Source organism: Camelus bactrianus, chromosome 9 (genome assembly GCF_048773025.1).
Source record: "Camelus bactrianus isolate YW-2024 breed Bactrian camel chromosome 9, ASM4877302v1, whole genome shotgun sequence".
Classification (NCBI taxonomy): Eukaryota; Metazoa; Chordata; class Mammalia; order Artiodactyla; family Camelidae; genus Camelus; species Camelus bactrianus.
The window spans coordinates 75,912,394-75,933,107 of record NC_133547.1 but is presented as its reverse complement, the minus strand read 5'-3'; positions in this window follow the sequence as shown (position 1 = coordinate 75,933,107).

Genomic DNA, 20,714 nt, shown 5'->3' with positions numbered 1-20,714 from the left:
TCCATGTAAGTCGTTGAGCTTTGGAGTCAGAGTAAAGTTTTGGCGGCTTCCACCGCCTCGCCCACCTCCACCAACATACACCCACTCAAGTCACCACTAAGGAAAAGCAGAGCCCCTTAGAGTTGGAGACAGGTTAGAAACATGGGCCTGGAGCACAGCACCCCTGCAATGGATTTGTAAGCTATGCCACAAAGGTTTGTTTTTTTTTTTTTCCCCTTGGGCTTGGTATTCATTCATTTAGCAAATATTTCTTGAGGACTTACTATATGCCAGGATCTGTTATAATTTCTGGGGATGAAGCAGGAAACAGAAAAAGACACAAGTCCTGCTCTCCTGCAGCTTATGTCCTAGTTGAGGAGTGACTATGCCCCTCAACACAAGTACTTTCAGCAACTAATGAGAACATAGAATCAGGTGCAATGAAAGTAAAGGACTGAGCGAGGGTCAGGGAGGAGTGAGAGCTTTAGCTAGAGTGGGTAGTGCAGGCCTCTCTGAGGAAATATTTGAGTTAATACGTGGCTGAGGTGTATGTGGATCCAGGAGGGCCTGCTCCAGCAGAGGGGACAGCAAGAGCAAAGGCGTGGGCATGGGACAGAGAGCACAGTCACTGTGGCTGAAGCAGAGCTGGGAAGGAGAGGTGGGGAATCAGGCCCTGAAGATTATGGTCCAGAGTTTGGAGTTCATTCAATTACAACAGGAAACCATTGGGGGCTGACAATGGAAGAGACATCACTCTGGCTTCCAAGAAGAGAAAATGTGAGAGGGACAGGACAGCATGGTGGCTAGTAAAGGAGATGTGTCAGTTAGCTATGGCTGTGTAACAAATTTCCCCAAAACATAGTTTAAGGAATGTAATTCCTCATGAGTCCACAGATCAATTGAACCGTTCTGATCCAGGCCAGGCTTGGCCAGTCTAGGCTGGGCTTGTATGTTGGTAGGTTAGCAAGTAAGCTCACTGAGGGTTGGCTGGTCTACAGTAGCTTTGACTCAGATGTCTAGTCTCTGCTATGTGTGTATCATCCTCCAACAGGGCTTCTGTTTGTGGTGGTGGCAGCATTCCAAGAAGTGCACTCAGAACTGGTATACTGTCACCTCATTGCAGTCCCTTGCAGCCAGAGCAATTCCCAAGGTCATCTCAGAGTCAAGGGTGGAGAAGCTGCAGTCATATTGCCAAGGGTCTGGATGCAGCGGGGAGTACAGGATTATGCACACTTTTGCAATCAACCTACCACAAGCGGCTACCATGTACTTCAAGCAAGAGAAGTTGGAGGCTTAAAGTACAGTGATCATGATGGAAGCAAAGAATTGAGAATATGTGTTGGAGGCAGAGTTGATGAAATTTGGCACTGGATTGGATGCAGGCATGAAGGAGAGGAGTCAAGGATGACCCGTGAGTCACCCTTTGTCCAGGGTGACTGTCGGGTGTGCCTAAAATGAGATGGGCAGGAGGCAGGGATCCAGCTGAGGCTGGTTAGGTGGGAGACACCACCAGCATCCATGATGCTGTTCCCATGGTCGTGAGGGGCCACTGGCAGGTGTTCAGTAGGAGAGTGATGTGGTGAAGGACAGATTGGAGGGCAGCCCACGCACCTAGGCTGAGAACAGCAGATGTTTGTTTTCTCACAGTTCAGGAGGCCAGGAGTCCAAAATCAAGGTGTCGGCAGGACCACGTTCCTTCTGAAGCCTCTAGAGAAGGAATCTTCCTCTCCAATTCCAGCTTCTGGGCTTGTGACATCACTCCAACCTCTGCCTTCGTCTTCACACATCTGTCTTCTCTGTGTGTCTCTGTTCTTCCTGTAAGGACACAAGTCAGATTAAATTAGGGGCATGCTATGACCTCATCTTAGCCTGATTATATCTGCAAAGACCCTATTTTCAAATACGGTCACATTCCCGGGTACTGGGGCTTAGGACTTCAACATATCCTTTTGGGGACACAGTGTAAACCGTAACACAGAGAAACCAAAAGTAAGGAGTTGGGGGCCCAGAGAGGGGCAGAGGGTTCCCCAGGATCCCCCTGAGCTCATGACAGAGCTGGGGCTGGAACGCACACTCCCAACACCCTCCTGAGCTGGCCCTCCCGGACACACTGCCCATCTCTGCCCAGTACAAGTGCCAGAGTTTGGGCCCCAGATTGTGGGCCCCAGGTTGCTGTCCCCGGGAGCAGAGCCATCACACTGCTGGGACACTCAAGGAGCCAGGTCCTCTAGGAGATTGTCCCCATGCCCACCAGGCCCTGGTTCCTGGACTTGCTTATGTACCTGCAACCCTTTTGCACAAAGTGAAGTAATTTTAGCAGGCGGTCAGCCCTAGCCCCTGCTGAGCTGAATGCCGCCTCCTCAAGGGACCACTTGATGCTCTCGGACCCTTGAGTGGGAAATCATTGTGGGAACCCCACCACTCAGACCCCAGATCTCCTATAGAGCTGGTGCAGGCTTCCCTGGTGTCCAGCATGGATGGGAAAAGGGAGGGAAAATGAATGCAGGAAAGAGACTTTGCTCGACCCCAGCTGCTTGGGGCCACATGGGTGCTCTCTGGGGGTCCAGGGACCTCATAGGAACAAGGAGCTCTTGATTTAGCTTCCTGATATTCTGGTCAAATGAGCTGACACCAAGCCCCAAGATTCACAGATAATGAAAAGCAAGGAATGTTTGTTAGCAACCTCGAAGCAGGTCCACTGGCAGACAGCACCACCCGCAGCACATTGCACCCTAGTAGTTTTTAAACTCTTTAAGGACCTCTGATTGGTCCCCTTATATTGCACTTTTCTCAAAGAGTTATCACCAGACACAGAAACAGAGGTACATACCAGGAGCAGATTCACACAGGTACAATCCCCTGGTTTATGACAAAGGTGACACTGCGGGGCCAAGGGGGGAAAGATGATCTTTTCAATAAATCAGGCTGGTCAATTAAATATCCATCTGGAAAAAAATATTGACCCTCTGCCTCCCACCATATGTAGAAATCAGTTCCAGATGGATGCAGATTGCGAAAGCTTTTACAAGAAACACAGAAGACAAATCTCCATGACCTTGGCGTAGGCAAAACAAAAATTTTAATGGAACACAAAAATCCCCCAAAATCAGAGATAATATTATTAAATTGTATTATAGTGAAAGCAGAACTTCTGCTCATGAAAAGGCACCAATAAGAGAGCGAAATGGCAAGAGAACCAAATGGGAGAAGATGTTTCTGAGAAAGCGCTCACATCTGGATGACATATTTTTTTTAACTCCTATAAATCAATAAAAGGCAACTCAACAGAAAAATGGCCAAAAGTCTTGTATAGATACTTTACAGAAGAGGTTAGCCAAATGGGCCAGTAAACATGAGAAATTTCATTAGTCATCGGGAAGACAAATTAAAAATACCACGCAGTACCGCTAACAGCCACCAGAATGGCTAAAAGGAGCGCCAGTATCCGTGGTTGGTGGGGATGCGGAGCAACCAGCACGGGACACATGCTCACCACGCCATGGAGATGGTAAGTTGGTACAACCGCTTTGGAAAATTGGCAGTGTCTACAAGAGTCGAAATATACACCTTTCCCACGGTCCAATGTTTTCGTTCCTAGACACCCACTGAACAGCATTGTATGCATATGTGCACCAAACATTCAAAGCAGCTTTACTCAATATAGTCAAATTCTGGAATCAGCCCAAATATCCATCAAGAGCAGAAAGGATAACTTGCAGTGTATTCATATATATGAGTACAGCCTAAAAAGAGAACGAACAAATATGGATGAATGAACCACACAAACAATATGGCTCACAAGAAGCAAGATGGAAAAGGAAACCGCTGTATATTTCCACGTACACAACAGTCAACAATGTTAGGAGTTAGCAGAGCTGCAGCCCCTGGGGGAGGGTGTGGCGGGAGGGGCGCGGAGGGGGCCCCTGCGGTGCTGGTAACACGGGTGTGGACGGGTAAACGTTCCCTGAGCTGTGCAAGTGGATCTGTGCCTTTTATGTGGGGATATTGTACTTTAATCAAAAATACCTTTAAGAAAAAGGGTACTAAATGTTTTTGTAAGAGAGTTCTGGGTTCATTCGCTAAAAACAGTAGGAGCCTCAAAATGGAAACGGTTCAGCTTCCGTCCATGTGCAAAGTGGTGTCAGGGGGTCAGACTTCCAGTCGTAAGATAAATATGTCCTGGGGATAAGTGTACGGCGTGGTGACTGTGGTGGATGAGGGGGTGCTGTGTAACATTTGGGGGCTGCTAAGAAAGTCGATCCTGAAAATTCTCATCGTAAGAAAAAAATCATGTTGTACACCTGAAACTGATATGAAGTTGTGTGTCAATTACATGTCAGTTTTAAATTTTTTTAAATAAAATAAAATTCAAGAAGAGCCTCCAAAGTGAGGTAGTTCAGGTCCCACCCCTCCTATGCCCTCCACAGCGGCAGTTCCCTCTCAGCGCCACCAGGTGGGGCTCGATCACAGAGGAAGAGCCGCACCTGCACACGTCTGACCCGGCTGCTGGGACTGCCCTCAGCCCATGCGCCGGGCAGCTGCAGCGGGACCCCGGCTCCAGCCTGAGCCCAGAGACGGTGGGGAAGCCCAGCTACTCACACACCAGCTGAGGGCCCTTGGGCGCGTCACTTTTCTGAAGCTTCAATCCTTCCCCCAAAATGAGGGCAAGAAACGCAATTTAGAACAACAGTTAGGTATCACTTTATACCTAATGAGACAGGAAAATACTAGTTAGCTGGGGAATGCCAAGGTTGGCCCAGATACAGAAATGAAGGAAGCCTGAAGCCTCCCGGGTAGGTAGTGCAGGCCACCGCGGCGTTTCTTGGTGGAGTTACACACAGACATCGCAGGGACCAGCAATTCCACTCCTGGGTGATTCTTCCAAAGGAGTTCTGTTAACAGGAAATATATTTAAGGATGTTCACTCAGTGTAGACAGGGGTAGCTGGGTGCTGGAGGCCCTCCATGCCTGGGAAATAACAAAACGTGGTGAGTGAAAAGGTGGGATGCAATGTGACACACTAACCTTCATACAAACTAAAAATACATACATATGAGCAGTGCATTGCTTATCAGAACACATATAAATGCCTTAAGACAGCTGAAATAGAATTAGGAAGGGAGGGAGGAAGGAAGGAAGGAAGGAAGGAAGGAAGGAAGGAAGGAAGGAAGGAAGGAAGGAAAAGTGTGGATGAGAAAACTAAGTTTCTAGGGTTGTTGTAAAAAGGATCTCAGGGAAGTTTCCATAAGTCTCTAGTACTTAATGGGCACCCCATAAATGATTCTTCTATTCGTGCCTTTATATGTTAATATTTATTGGGTGCCTACTGTGTGTCAGGCAATGTACAAAGCTCTGTAACACAGTCATGAATAAAATAGACCAAAGGGAAAAATTCCCGGCACCATGGAGCTAAACATTCTGGTAGCTTTGTGTCTTCTTTTGCAAACCTAGAGATAAAAGAAATGGTGCATTTTCCTAAATCAAATTACTATCAACTCATTTTGTGGGTTAAATTTTGTGCCCCTGCCATGCTGGTCTGGTGGGAAATTCGATTTCAGGCCTCAGTGGGGTTCCCTCCCTACAGCCCCAGGGTCCCGGGACATTCTGCAGAGCAGTACATGGGGTGTGCAGGATTCCCAGCATCTGATGTCAGTCTACACTGGTCACTGCTGAATTCCTGTGTGTCACAGCCCACAAAAGCCTAAAGGTTCCCTGAACATGCTCAGCTGCACTGGCTCTGCACCAAGCGGATGCAAGGATTTCTGCTGGGAGGTGCCCAGGCTCCAGTCCTACCTCCTGAGATAGGCTGCACTGCCATGTCTCTCCGGAATGCCTGGCACCCCCAAGACACTGCTGACAACAACGGTGCATGTCCCTCCAGTCACAGGAGCACTCTTGTCTCCTGGCTGTGCTTTCTTCTCACCCCACTACTCGCCTCAAAGGGCCCAGACTTCCAGGCCAAGGAAGGCAGGCTGGCTGTCTGCAGACACCTGCTCCTGGCCTGGCAACAGGTGAGCCAGACAGAGCCGCCCTCCTCCTGGAAGGTGGCGGAGGGAGGGAGGGACTCAGACAATCACGCATAAGGAATTCTCAAGCTTTTAACTTCTCCAAGTGTGCAAGCAAAACACAAATCAAAATCACAACAGACAGTCCTGATATCATTCCTGTTTCTAAGTTTTGGTTTATCCAGAGCACAGTGGCTGAGCACTCACTGAGTGATGTGTGATCTAGGCACTGGGAGGGGGCCTTCAGTGAGTGGTGTGATGGTGGATGGGGCTGGGAAGATGATGACAACAAGGTGGCTGTTGATCCAGGTTATTTGATTGCCAACAGTAACCAACTCTGGCAGGAAAGAAAAATGTGTGTGTGTGTGTCTGTAGACATGTGTGTTAGTGTACAGGTGTACATGCATGTATACAATGCATGTGTGGGGTGGGGGTATCAAGTAGTTTCTAGACTCAACCCAACCACTTCCAGGTCTAGTATCTCTGCCTGAGACACAAATTCCAGGGAAAGGGTCTCATTGTCCTCTCTAAGGTCAGGGCCCCAACCCTTGGCCCAGAGAAGATGAGGCATCCTTACAGACCGTTCCTCCAAGTCCATGTGCAGGGGGAGAAGGGAGAAGGTAGTTCCCCAAAGGGAACAGGGGTACTCTTCAGTCGTCTGTTGCTGGGGAAGAGATTTTCCCCAAACAGTAACAGACATAACTGCCTCAGAGTTTCTGTGGATCAGGAATTAGGGAACAGCATGGCTGGGCGCTCTGGCTGGGGATGGCTCAGGAGGCGGCAGCCAGCTGTCAGTCAACTGCAGTCATCTGCAGGCGTGGCCAGGGCTGAGGACCCACTGCCCGGTGGCTCGCGTGCGCAGGTGGCTGGTCAGTGCTGGCGCAGTGGGGAGGAGGCCTCAGGTCCTCCTCGGGGCCACTCCACGGGGCCACTCGCATGTCCTGACGACATGGCGCTGGCTTCTCAAAGAGAGTGAGGCAGGAGGTCTGGCTCCTTAATGCTCTCACCTCAGAAGTCACACACCCCATCACTAATGCAGCGTCCTGTCGGTCACACAGCTCTGCCCTGTTCACTGTTGGAGAGGGTGACACGAGGTGGAGAGTTGAGCATCACGAGGGTGGGTAACCCCCTGAGGGACCAGCTGCCACAGGAGCCATTAGAGGAAGAAGGGGGCATGGAGGTGAGACAAGCAGAAATAACACGTTCCACGCAAGGGTGATGCCCTTGGAGCTCACTGTCTAGAGGCAGAAGGTAAGGTGTCAGAGCCAATTAGTAATTATTCAGCCAAGAACACCCACCTTAATGGAAAGAGGGTAGGAACCCAAAAAGGTAGCGAGTAACCTTGGCTGAAGGAGCCCTGGGAGGCCTCTCAGAGGAGGTGACATTTGAGTCGGACCTTAAGCGGGAGTAGAAAGAAGCTCACTGGGCAGAGATGGGAGGAAGCGCAGTCCAGGCAAAGGAAGGGGTGGGAAGCGGGTGGAGCTGGCTCTGCTGATGGAATAGGAGACAGCAGAGAAAGCCTCTGAAATGTCCCAAGGGCTGCCTGCCTGTGGGGGGTCTGTTCCAGGCCTGCCTTGGCTTCCAGCCCCCAGGACTTGAATTTCTGGGAGAATGGACTTGGTTTCTCTGCTGGAAGTAACCCCCTCCCCTAGCTCACTGGCCCTCCAGGGGGAGATCAGGGGCCTGCCCTTCTAGGAGAAAGGCTGGACTCCAGCTGGAGCCTGCCCTCCCCCCACAAATGAGAGGCAGGCTTGGAGGAGGGTGCCAGTCAGGGCCCTACCGACCCACTGGGCTATCCCCAGCCCCCGATCCCACCCACCAGATACACACAGATTCCCACTGGCAGCAGGCCGGTGGGACAGAGCTCCAGCAGGGCCAGGGGAGCCGCTTTGCCTAGGCATCATCCTCCCCCAGGACGCGTTAGGCAGGCTTCGCTGGTCAGAGCAGGGCGAGTCTGCAGAGAAACAGGCTCAGGAGGGCTTCACGTCTCCAGAGGGGAGGGGGCCGTCTGGCTCCAGCTGTAGAAGCAATGAAAGGGAGGCACACAGCACCCTCTCACCCCCCTCCCCTTGGTAGGATGGAGGTGGAGGAGGAGGAAGGGGAGGAGAGGAAATCAAGATGCAGGCAGCAGTGCGCTGAGGCACCCTAAATAGTCAAGGACCAGAGTCAAGTCTACGCCTCCTGCTGGCAGAGCCCAGTTTCTGGGAGCTGGGCCCCCACTTCAGGGCCCCAGGGGCCTTCAGGGGCTGCCACCAGGAACCCAGGCAGGAGGGTAGGGGCCACAGCTCTGCCCACCCCTGGCACACATCTCCTGGGCCCACACTGAACACCAGTCCACTAGCTCCAAAGTAAACCAACTCTCGGGTCCAAAATAAAATTCTCCGTGGCCACTGAACTTGGAGGGAGAAGTTTTGTCCCAGATCTGCAGAAACCTCTGATGTGGAGGGAAGACCTTGAACAGTTTAAACACTTAAGCAGCTCTGGGCCCTGGGGAAGCCTGGGTTCTCTCTTTAAATCATTCATGGACTAAAGCATTCAATCAACTTGCAGCCAACATTCACTGAGCTTTTCCTATGTGACAAAGACTCTGAGCCCAGAGATTCTATTATGAGCAAAAATGGACATGATCCCACTGCATGGAGTTTACAGGTTAGTTGGGGAAATAGGCCTTAAGTAAGTTTAAAAAATACATTATTACTAAGTGTGATGAGCACTGTGAAGAAAAGAATGGGTTCACTTGTAGAAAACAATTGAGGAAGGGGTGACCCCTTTCAGAGGGTGACCAGGGAGGATGCTTCTGAGGAGGTGCTTTAAAATTCTGCTCAAGTACAGCAGAAGTGAGAATAAATGAAATTAATCAGGATTGATTAATAATGTCTGCCCTGGCCACTGGATTAGGAGGTGGTGGCACACATGCCAGATACTTGTTTCACCTGGTTTGTGCCCTCACCTAGGATCCTTGCTACCTAAAGAAGAACCAGTAGGTGTAACTCGAATTCTCCTGGGATTCACCATGAGATAGAGTGGATGAACATTTGCAGGAGAAGCCATGATACAAGGCAGCTCACTAGCTTCATTACTAGAAAAATCAAGGGAGTGAAATGGAGTGAAATAGAAGCAGTGAGGGGGTGATCAGTTGCCACTAGGGTGACGTCAGTGAGGCTTTGAAGGACATAGGACTTGGGAGCTTGTTGAAAAGAAGGCCCTCATTTTAAAAAAGAGAAGGCACTTCGCATCAGAGAGTGTTGCAACTTTCTGGCTGTGGCCTCAGTTGGAAGGGCAGTGGATTCCTGCTCTGATCTCCCCCACATTCATAACAATCCCTACTTGAAGACACTTCTCCACACGTGCTCAGAGCACCAGCCTCACCACAGACCCTCAGTGAGAACTGACCTGCTTCTCTCCACCTCCCTGCACTCAGCATCCCATCAACTGGCCCATCAAGGTGGCTCAGGGCCCTCCACTGCCACTGCAACCGGTCAGCCCACCCAGACCCCACCAGGTGCAAACCAGTGTCCTTGAGAAAAAAGTGTTGGGTCGGTCTAAATACCCTTAGAGCCGCCTGCACCTACCCTTCACTGCATGTGCCACAATTGTAATCAAGCTTTTCTATGGCTCATGATTCACCGTCTGTAAGTCCTAAGGGTATGGGGACAGTGTTTGGCATATTCACCACCAAGTCCCCAGTGCCTGGCACATCGTGGGCCACTTAACAATTGAGTGAACTGTTATAGAAGAGAAAGTGTTGGGACAATGTTGAGAAGCTGAAAGTTTTGGCTTTGCCCCAGGGACCACTGGTCCTCCAGGTTTCAGAGTGGTTGGCAAAGGGTGACAGCAATATGGTGGCAGGCCCTCTTGGGTCCAGTTCCCCAGCCTCAGGAACGGGAGATCACCTAGAAGAGGTGGTGAGTCTACAGCTTCTGCCTCCTCCAGCCCACAGCCTGGCCACCTCTCACAGTTTAGAAGAGGCCAGTGCTTCCTGTGCTCAGTCTGTGGCCCCCTGCCATGTCCTGCTGCCTGTGAGGCAGGATCCTTGCCCACCAGCAAGCTAAAGGTCCTTTTGGGAGAGTAGATTAGACTGACAATGAGATGGGAAAAATCCACAAGGAATCAGTGTGTGAGAACTCACCAAAGGAATTCAGTGAGGATGGGCTAGTCTCAGAAGGCTCCTGGGCGTCAGGTCTGCCAGGACGAGTGGACCCTGGACAAGTGGGGAAGAGGCTCTTCAGAGAGGGGGACCTTCCATGGAAGAGAGAAAAATGCAGTGGGATAAGGGAGGATATGGGTGTGGTCAGAGGTAGGTGTGGGGACTGGGCGGAAAGGCAAAGCGGAGCCAACCTTTGGTGAACCTTGGTTGCGAGCCTGGGATTTTGATGTTGAGCCTATGGACAATGGGAAGCCACCAGGACCTTCTAGACAAGGAGCCCAGAGCTGGCTGTCTGGGGCTTCAGGGGTGATGGGCAGAAGACAGACCTATGCCTGCTCTGGAGGCCAGATTTTGTAGACAAGGGGAGAAAGACCCAGCAGAGTCAGCACTGGATGATTCCTCTAGACCTCAGTTTTTAGAACGTGCCTCGAGAAGGAGCTGGTCACCTTATTAGTTCCCCAAATAGCACGTCCTCCCTAGATCAAGACTCCAGTGGAAACACAATGGCCACAAAAGTGGTTTTTGTGTCTTGGCTTTCTGGGTTTCTCACTCCCCCCCTCCCTCCAATATCTATTCTCCATTTTTGGCCAGACAAAGCCCATCCCAAGATGCCCGCGTCTCCGTTGTAGCTAACATCTGTCCTTTCTCACCCGCTCACGTACCCGTCTGCGCCTCCACGAAATCTTTCATCCCATCCACACCGTAAGGATTCAAAGTAAGGAGGTTCGTGTTGTCAAAGAAGCCTTGATCTGAATGCCTTCCCCCCACTTTCTCCTTAAATGAGTTGTTAACAGGAACCCAAGTGTCTGTTGAACCTAAAATACTTTTTTTTTTTTTTTAAGTAACATTTCAAGGTAACTTACGGCGCGCACTTTAAGAAGCGAGGGCTCAGCGTGTCCCCGACAGCTTCCTCCTTGAAGCTCTGGTCTTCAGGGCTGTGGGAGGCATCCAATCAGACAGGCCGCCGCTGAGGGCCAGGGGAGGAGGGCTGCGGTGGTTTTATTTCAGATTCGAGCTAAGACCATGAAATGGAAGGCAGGAAGAAAAGTGAGTGAGCGAGCACGTGTGTGTGCCTGTCTATGTGTGTGCGTGTCTGTGTGCTCACGGCCAGAATAATGAGTCGCACTAATTCATAGAATTCCATTTTGGCCGTCACACACGGCTCCCTTTTCTCTTGAAGGCCACTTTGAAAAATCCCGTTTTCATAAGTCATTTACTTCCCCTAGGAGGGCAGGCCTTCTAAAAATATTCCCCATTTCTTACACCTCAGAAGCAAATTATTTATGTTAAAGTAGCTTCGTTATCCTGGCCCCACCGGGCCAGCTTGGAAATGGAGGTGACTTCAAGAAGGCACCATTGTCCACGGCAAAGTCCTACAAGGGATGTGCTCCCCAGGAGTCAAGGCAAGGCTTTCCACCGAACCTGCAGGGCCAAAAGAGCATCTGCAGGTCAATGAGGAGAAGTTCGGTGGTGATTTTCCCATAAATATTTACGTACCAGGCATGGCTCTAGGCATCCAGCAAACCACAGTGAACAGACAGGTCCACACTCACGGAAGTCATGTCTCAGTGAGGGGAGATGCACTCTCGACGAAAACACAGGTAAAGATGTGTTGAGAGTGTGAGGGTGAAATGAGGGGGTGCCCCCTGAAGGGCATACTTGACATTGTTCAGGGTGGGTAGTTAGCGTCATTGGAAGCGACATGCAAATGACAAGGAGTGAGCCAGTACGCAAAGATCTAGGAGTTGTGTTTTGCAGGGAGAGAACCGCCCAGGGCGAAAGGCAGAGATGGGTAAGCTGGGGGGACCTGGAAGAGGCGCAGCCATCTAGGCTAGGGCAGAGAGCGGGGCAGGGAGCCGGCCAGGTGAGGTCAGTGGAGACAGGAGCATGGCCCACACGGCCTGGAGGCCGAGGCCAAGCCAGTGAGGTTTTGCGCTACCATTCACTCTTCATGCTGACCCCGTCCACGAATGTCCTGAGAACTCAAACCCCACAAGGTGAGAGCGCCCCACTAGGAATGGGGATGCTGGGAAAGTGGCCAGGACTGGCCCACTGGTTCCTCATTCCTCACTCTCTCTCCACCCGTGAAAATGCAGTTAAAAATCACCTTTGGAAAGTCGGAGGGGAAGCCAGGCACCAGGGAGGGAGGGGACATGCTCTAAATGGAGGTGGAACCCATCATGGGCCCCGCAGGGGTGGGGAGAGCTTGGCTCCTCCTTGAGTCAGTCCCAGGCTCTGTCCTTGCCCAGCAGGGGAGAGGGAGGCGAGGAGAGGGCTACGCCTTGGAGCAGCCCCTCCAATCTCTCAGGGTCCGAAAAGCAATAGAGTCTTAACGTTCGCAAACCTGAGGGCTTTCATGGGCCGAGGCAATAGTGCGTCTCTGGAATGACAGGCGCCTTCTTCTCACCAGGCACGTTTCCCAACAGCCGGTCTGGGCCTTACAGAGGGGCCGCCAGGCCGGGGGCTTCCCTGCGAGGCACACAGCCCCAGGCTCGGGGTGCAGGGTGGGCCGGGCCAGGGTGGGGAGAGCGGGGAGGCCACAGTTAACAAGAGAGTGGGCTCTGACAGGCAGCCCAGGATGAAAGGCCGGCTGTGAGCAGCCTCATTACCACGAGCCCCAGATGAAGCCTCTATTATGGGCCTAATTGGGAGAGTTCATTCTTAGGTGCCATTGTGTGCTTCTGAGAGGCCGGGAGGGTTCACTCAGATGCTGGGCCTTCACTTGGGATCTCCCTGGTTACCTGGTGGCGTGTGCCAAGCATCAGGCAAAGTGAGGACCTCCCTTTACCGGGTTCTATCTAGAAGCCGGGGATACAGGCGGGAGCAAAACAGAACCTCTGCCCTTGGGAGGCCTCTTGGGGGCTGGGAGGATGTAGGAGAGAAACAACCACAGACAGCAAGAGCGCTCACATGGCAGGAATAGCCCAGGGCATGCCGAGGGGGCTGGTAGAGGCTCCTGCTTCAAACTGGGGGTGGGGAAGCCAGGGGAGGCCTCTGAGGATAGAGCGGAGTCGGAGTGAGGGGAGGCGTCTCCAGCTGGAGGGAACACATATACTAAAGCCCCGATGAGGGCCCAGGAAAATGGGGTGAGAGGGACGATGATACTGGGCATGAGGGGGAGACCCAGGCGTGCAAGGCTCGGAGACATGGCCGGAACTTAGAAACGGAGCCTTAAGTGGGTTTCAGTGGAGGAGGGACAGGATCTATTTGATGCTTTGTACTCACCAGGGCCACCACATGGGAAGAGATGGGCTGGGAACCCCTGCCTGGAGGTTCTTACAAGAGTGGCCCCGGGTGGTGGGAGGGGGCTGCTTTGGTGCTGCGAAGGCCAGAGATGCAAGAACACTCAAGTCCCTCCCTACTGATTCCCCCTCATTCTCTACAAGGTGCCAAGAGAGCTGTCCACACAAACAAGGATGGGGGACCCATGATCCTCTAAAACCCACATCTGGTCGGGCACTGAGTCTTAGGGCTGGTGGAGAGGGCAGAGAACCGAATGTATGCAGTTGACGGGGCTTAACTTTACCTCTCAGGTGCCTGCCTGGAGGAGGTGAGAGTGAAGAGGAGAGAGGCATGATAGGACTTGCCTGGAGTGACCCTAAGACTGTGCCCAACACTCCAGACCTTAAATTTTCAGGACTCACAGAGGCTGGATTTCCTATGTGGCTCAAACCTGTGTGTTTTAAGGTAGGAGTCAGCACTGACTGGGGATAATGGGGACGGACCTTGAAGATCCCAAAGACCCTCCAAGTCCTTAAGTCATAGGATGCCCCCTGAGTCCATGAGTCAAAGGATCGAGAAGAGGTGGGAGATGCTCTATGGTCACTCCCCCTCCCCAGTGATGGGGACAGCCTGCCAAGGGAAGGTGCCCAAGTCCAGGCCCTAGGACTCTGAACTTTTTCACCACCTTTTTGGTGGCAATATTTGCCACGTTACCCTTCCAGGACTCCTGGGTTAGAAGCCCACTCCTCTTTCATAAGGATAATAGTGGCCAATACAGTGAGGCCTGAAATGCTGCTACCCCATTTATGAGCGTCCTCAACCCCAGATCACTGATAAGGACGAGACTCAGAAAAGTGACATGAGTTGACAGCTCAGTGGTGAAGCTATCTGATGCCAAATGCTAGGCTCTTAGCCTCCTGGTTAGGCCATGAAGGATGGCATTTGGTGTCTGGTGGCACACTTGGAGCAGCAGGGCCTGCCCTTTGCACTGAGACACTGGCAGGCATGTTCACAGAGCCAGCAAGGAGCTGGAGCCCTGCTCAGGGGGTCTCCTCCCGAGAAACCAGGGACTGGCCCTGCTGCAGACCCCCACCGTGGGCCCAGGCTTTCATCACACCCACCCGACACCCCAAGCAGGCAGGGCCTTGGCTGGGTGTCATTGTTCCTAACAAGTTAATTGTAATGGTGGCAGACGTCTCCCCCACTCCCGCCCAGCCCCCATCAAAGCATTCCCGTAATGACACAGGACCATGAAAGAAAACTTGCAGGTGGTTAAATGAGGTTTCTTGCCTCTGCAAGGCAGTGGGGAGGGGAAGGGCTGTTTTGTTTAAGGAGAGCTGCCGTGCTGCTTTGATGTGAAGCCCATTCTCTCACGGAGAAGATGCTTGTGAGTGAAGCCAGTGCCGGGGCGGGCAGATATTCACAGCATCACTTTCCTTGGCAGACGGAGGCAACAGGCAGAGACAAGGCACAGAGCATGGCCAGGGTGAGCGCACCCAGCTTGCTCTCTTGTCTTCGTAGAAGCACTTCTAGACACAGTCTGGAGTGAGGCTCAGTGCTTGCCACTCCTCAGTTCAAAAACATATGGGGGCTCCCCATGGCCCCACAAATGAGTTTTCAAACTTCCAAGGAGTAAGTATGTTGTGGAAGTTAGGAATCCTTTGGTTGCAAGTGACAAAAAACCATAACCCAAGGTGGCTAAGCTATAAGAGTAACGTGCTAGGTCTTATTAACTGATAACCCCATGGCTGATTTACCTTCAGATACAGCTTGATCCAGGAGCTTAATGGTGTCATCAAGGCCTGGGTGATATTTACCTATCTCTCAGCTCTTCTTCCATTGTGGGCTTTGTTCTCTGGCAGGTTCTTCGGTCATGGCAAGGGGGCTGTAGCTGTTCCAAATGCATCCCTCTCAGCTTTGAGCCCAGTGGGAGGGAGACCCAATGCTGCTTGGCTTGGATAACAAGGACCCTCTGAACCGATCGTGTTAGCCAGGGCAGTGGAGGCTCTAATAGAACTGGGAGCTGAGCCTGGAACTGCTAAGCTAGTTCCAAGGATGTCCCCAGCCCTAACCAAACTAACTGCTCTTACTAGGGCCCCAGGGGGACACGTCACCCGATGTTTAATCACAAACCAGTTTATGCTTTCAGCCAGGGCGGCTGCATCTTAGGATAACATTATTTCCATGAGTTCTTTTATTTGTCCTGATCAGTCCTCCTTTCCTCCAAGAGTCCGAGGCTCAGGGTCCAAGGTGAGGCTGTTTTCATGTGCTCACCTTTCCAAGCCCCAGAAGGGTGGACCCCCCCCCCCCGGGGGGAGAGTCTCCCCTGTAACCTAGCCCAGAGGAGAGAGAACCAGGGATTGATTGCTCAGGCTCCACGGTCCTGGTTCCACCAGGAGAACTTAGTTCACCTCCAGCAACCTCAGTTTCCCCATATCTAGAATAAGGATAATACAAATATCTAAGTTCTAGCCTTGTCAGGAGAATTCAGTAAGCTCACACGTATGACGTGCTTAGCCCAGTGCCGGTGTAGATCAAGCACTCCTGCAGAAGGACGTCCCTGCTGTGCATCGCAGCAAGGCCGAGCTGTCTATCACAAGGGTGAGGTGGCCAGACGGAGCTGGAAGGTAACCCATCTGGGAGAAGTGCCCCAGTATCCTCCCCCTCCTCCTGCTAACTGCTCCCCAATTTTGTCAGTGAAAACCAACCCTCTGCCAATCTTAGGAGACAGTGGGCTACAGGCTAAACAAATCAGATCATTTGAGAAATATTTGTGGAGGCCCACCCACCCCCTAAACCCACAATAATGCGTAACTACTGTGTGTTGACTCCGAGGACGGGCCAGGTATTAAACACAGCAAGGCACACACGTTACCTCACTTAAGCGCAACCCCCGATCAAGTGGGGACTATCATTAACCCCGTTTTCCAGACTAGGAAACAGGCTCAGAGAAGGTAAGTGCCTTGTCCAAGGTTGCAGAGCTGACAGGTGGCAGAGCTGGCATCCCCACCCAGAGCTGCTGGCCTCCAACCTGGGCTTGTAACTGTCAGTGCTCTGCTGCCAAACAGGACAACCACAGAGAGGGGGTGGCCCTGAGCCGGGTGGGCTGTGTGGCCACCACCCTGCCCTCTGCCCACCTCCTGGAGCACGAATCCTGCCCCTGCAGCTCCAACCTGCAGCAGGAAACTCCAGGCAATAGAGCCAGTCCTGTCTTGCTGGCTTCCCTGGCCCCACTGAGAGCCCCCTGGGGCTCCCTCTGTCTGTCTGACCACAAACACGACGTGCCCTCCTCCCCAGAGAGCCTGACTGTGTGGGTGGGCCAGAGAACCTGGGATTGCATCCATCCGCGGACCTCTCTCAGCACTGCATGAGCGCCTGCCTCCGTGACACCCTTGCGGGTCCAGCCCAGGCCAGCAGCTGTTCAGTGCTATAGCCACAGAAGCCCACCCTTCCAAGCCACCTAAAGCCACAGTACCACGTGTGAGTGGGTGGGGTGTGACGGCTGGACAGACTCCTGAAAGCCTCCTGAGCCTTCTACCTGCTCAGCCTGGCAGCCACAGCCAGCATATTCCTGGGAGGAACCGTGGAGGGCGAGCAGGCAGGACAGGCACTCCCCCCACCCCTATCCCCACCCCCACCCCTGGCTGCCCAGACCCCGGTGCGGGCGTGGCCACCAGAGGGCTGCTTTTCAAGAACATCAGCTACAACAGTATCTATCATCCTCCCTCCGAGTTCAGTGTGTTCCCGTCTCCAGTGCACTTTCTCATCTGCTCCCTCATCATTTTTATGGATAATTTTACAAGCTAATACTGGTAAGTGTGTGTTATGTGCTAGGCTCTGGGCTACTTGCACTTTGTACACTATTCATTCACTCGCCCATGAGTGCAACAAATGTGTTAAACTCTTCATTATGAAAATGTTCAAACCCACCCAAAAGAAAGAGAATAATACAATTAACCCAAATGTACTCATTTCCTAATTTTAATAGTTATCAGCATTTGGCCATTCTTGCTTCATCAACTCCCTCTTTTTTCTTAAACTGGAATATTTTAAAGCAAATCCCAGGTTTCCATTTTACCCATAAGGACTCCAACCTCTTTTTTTTTCACTCTAACCTCAATACCACTATCACACTCAACCAAATTGACAATAATTTCTTACTGTTGTCTAATACCCAGTTCTTATTCAGTTCTTCTCCAAAATGCCTCTTCACAGTCAACAAATATTTTCAGGCGCCAACTACATGCAAGGCTCACCGGCAGGCACTGCACCAGGAGCAAATAAGAAATAGGGTCCTGGCCTTCGTGGGCTGCACGTCACAGTCAGGGAGGCAGATCACACACTAGAATAAACACTGTTAATTTGAGATAGCAATAAGGACCAGGAAGAAAAATAAAGAAGGGACAAGGTGTGAGACACACGTGTGGACGGTGCGCCAGGCAGAGGGATGGCAGGTGCAAAGGCCCTGTGCAGGAATAAGTTCAGTGAGCTCCAGGAAAATGTGTCTGAGGGACTCTGAATGGGGGCAGGGAAAGTGTCAGTGAGGAGAGAAGGCCCTGCAGGCTGCTGTGAGTCACTGAGGGAGACAGGAATCACCGAAAGGTTCTGAGATGAGAAGGGCCCCCCTTCCAATTTCTGGAAAGCCTCGTGGTCACACCTCGTGCACCTGGGTTCAGTCTTATCCATCCCTAAATGCTGGGAAGCTGCTCCTCACTCCAGATGGATTTAGCAAAGGCACGGAGCATGTATCCACGAGGACGGGTGAACATTCTGTCAGGTCCTGGCACACCTGGAGAGGTGAGCAGTTTAGAAGGGTGTCGATGGCTATGCCCACTGTGGTCGAGCAGTGAGCACGGGGACTCAGAAGGCCCCAGTGTGGGTGGTCAACTTGGAGAGACAAGGTTCAGAAGGGAGACAATTAGACTTGTCTGGGTTCCTCCAGATCAGGGCTCCCTGGGAGTCCGAATTTGCACTTGCACAGATTACATCAGACCCTCCAGACAGCCGTCCTATCAGGTTTGTTCTCGAATCTCCCAACAGCCCTGTAGTCAGTGTGATCACCTGCACTTCAGTAGGAGGAAACGGAGGCTCAGTTTCCTAGCATCTGTGAACGTGGATAGGAAAAAAATGACATTTTTTTTTTTGCTAACCTCTAACTAAACTCGATCATCTCTTAAATTACGAATGTAGGCAACAAATTACAATGATGTGATCAGTCTCTGTGACTTTATCACCACGAGAAAGCACAGACATTTTCCCAATCACCACAGTTGTTGAAGAAGCCTCAAAATAGCGTTTCTGCTTTTCACTACTTCAAAAGAAAGTGGCGGTTAGACCTGCCGTGAGTATTACATAACGTGCCAACAGAGCACATCTATAAAATATTTTTATAGATTTATTTTATTTTTTATTGTGGGGGTGGGTAATTAGGTTTTTTTTTTCACGGAGATACCAGGGATTGAACCCCAGACGGACCTCGTGCATGCCAAGCATGTACTCCCCCACTGAGCTCTAAAATAAAAAATATTTTACCAATTGCATTTTAATATAATTTGCTGCCTTTGCAAGGGTATATCTCATATTTTGTGCATTTAAAAGTATTATTCTGAGACAGCCAAGGGGTCCCTGACACAAGAGAGTTTAAGACCCTCACCCTACCATGAGGTGAGTACAGTGCCTGATGCAAAACTGGGGTTCCATTCAAAGAAAGAGGCTGGAGAGGATGTTGGGGTTGGGCAGGCAGAGGTGCATACCCTGTCTGAGACCTGTGTCACATCCCGTCAGCCAGTGCTGGCCAGTCCTCTCATGCCCACACAGCCCTTCGTACCCACACTCCTCTCCTAACTAAGTGCGTGCAGGCTCCCCTTCCTCCCCTTCACTCTGGGCTTTCCCTTCTATTTCTGTTCTGTTAAAATTACCCGAGACTTCCTGTGCTGTTAGCTGACCCATATCCTTTTAGGAAAGTGATGGAATCTTTCTGTCTTTTTTTTTTTTTTTTTTTTGGAACCAAACCCGTAAAGAGGGAAAGGCATTTTTAACCTGATTTTACTCAGAGAGAAACTGACAATCAGAACTTAGGAACTGACGCATCAAGTAAGGGCCCCTCCGGGTCCAGTGCTCCACCCAGGAAGGGGGTGCAGTCCCGCTGGCACCCCCACCAGATCCCAGTGGAAACAGAACTCAGCTGGCTGCGGCCAGGGTCTAACGCAGGGTATCATGCCCCACGTTCTCACTAGGCCTGGGGTCCCAGAACACCTGGGGTGGGACAAGCCAGCCACTGTCCTCTTCCTCACTCCCACCACCAAATGAATCCTCCCGCCACTACCTGAAGCCAGAGCCTACACCTGGCTAAAAGATGGCTGTTTCTAAGTCACTTCCTACTCCTCAATTCTAATAGTCATTGAGGAGACCTGACGTTACATTTTCGACAATTCTGGCAGCTACTGTAGCTGTTGCCACACTTTGGCCTGGACCACGATGGGGATGGGGCGAGGCAGTTTGAGGCTGATGGATTGGACTCAAGTGGGCAGAGTAAGACGCCCTGAATCTCTGAGATGCACCATAGCTGCTAAGGAGAAGTGCAACCTTTATGAGGTGACCTCTGGAAAGCTTTGACAATTCCATCTCTCTGAGCTGACACTAGGGAAGTCTTCTATATTACCTAGATAATACTGTATTAAGAGAGATTTTGTATTTGGTGTATTTAATGAGCAAGCAACTCCCCAAAGACCTTTCAATAAAGCCAGTAAATTTAACAGGAGAAACGCATCAATTGGCTTTGCTGCTCCGGTTAAGAGAGCTGCTGCTTTCCGCTTTTACAGACGCTGGCGTGTATTATGCTAAGAAAGAAATCAATCTTGGAGAAGAGGTCTAAAAGGTGGGTGCAATTATGTGGCTAACATTCAGCCCCCACTGCCCCAGCTGAAATGATTATTTTAATGTAAAAGCAATGAAGTTGACGAGAAGCTGCCCAAGTTAGGCAGCCGCCCACTTACCATCGGAACGTCCCTGCTCTGAAGGGTCTCTGAGAGCGAGGCTGCTCGTACAGGTGGTCCAGAGACCAAATCAAAGGCCAAGTACATACAGGCACGCACACCCCAAATAGAGTGCTCGAGTGAAAATGACTTACGGAAAGCAATATTGTGGGTTTTGACAAGACGGGAGAGAAGATACAATACTCTTATTCATCATCTCTTCACCATGAGTGCCTGCCACCTTGGTCCCCTTGCAGAGAGGACTGGATGAAAGTTAAATATAAAGATGGAGACAGAGGTTGACCAGGGCTCTGCACTGGGGCAGAAGACTTGGGTCTGGTCCTGTCTTTACCCGTAAACAATGTGGAGCCTAACAGTTGCTTACCT